The sequence below is a fragment of the Octopus bimaculoides genome, chromosome 4, assembly GCF_001194135.2.
Source record: "Octopus bimaculoides isolate UCB-OBI-ISO-001 chromosome 4, ASM119413v2, whole genome shotgun sequence".
Lineage (NCBI taxonomy): Eukaryota > Metazoa > Mollusca > Cephalopoda > Octopoda > Octopodidae > Octopus > Octopus bimaculoides.
This window is the reverse complement of record NC_068984.1, coordinates 144,352,811-144,353,780: the sequence shown is the minus strand read 5'-3', so window position 1 is coordinate 144,353,780 and position 970 is coordinate 144,352,811.

The window sequence follows — 970 nt, the reverse complement described above, 5'->3', positions numbered from 1 at the left end:
GGAACGGAAGGTTCTGGTTTATAGTCACTTCTTTACCTGTCAGATATGAATATATTCGGAGGGGGCAGCTCGGCAGGGGCAGTGTTTTTATATTATAGAGATGGGGTGGGGGTGGGGGTGGCCTTACTATTACAGCCCAAAATATTGTCTGATACAGTGATGATGGCGGTGGTGGTGGTGGTGGTATTAGTAGTTGTCAGCCTCATCGTGATGATGGTGGTGGTAGTCAGGATGATAGTGATAATGATGACACTACATCTACCTATCTACCTATCTACCTATTTATCTATCTATCTATCTATCTATCTATCTATCTGTCTGTCTGTCTGTCTGTCTGCCTGCCTGCCTGCCTGCCTGCCTGCTTGTCTGTCTGTCTATCTGTCTGTCTATCTATCTATCTATTTATCTATCTATCTATCTACTTAGCATCAGAATTACCTACACACACGCATGTACACACACACACACACACACACACACACATTCACACACATACATATAGATACATATATATGTACACACATGGACATACACACAGATATGCACGCATATACATGAAACATACATGAATGCATATGCATGAGTGTATACGAGTGAATAAAAACAAAAATGAGCACTCAGTACATTTTGCAGAGCTTATGTTTGTCGGTCAGCTGGTGATGAGTCACCCAGCCATTACTCAGTGCATTACTTGTAGCCATGAAAGCACATGCACAGTAGATTCAGATGTCCAGTAGGGACATCTGATCTAACTGCTCATGTGTAGTCGTTATATACACTATATATATATATAGGTGTAGGAATGGCTGTGTGGCAAGTAGCTTGCTTATAAACCACATGGTTCTGGGTTTAGTCTCACTGTGTGGCACATTGGGCAAGTGTCTTCTACTATAGCCTCAGGCTGACCAAAGCCTTGTGAGTGGATTTGGTAGGCGGAAACTGAAAGAAGCCCGTCGTATATATATATATA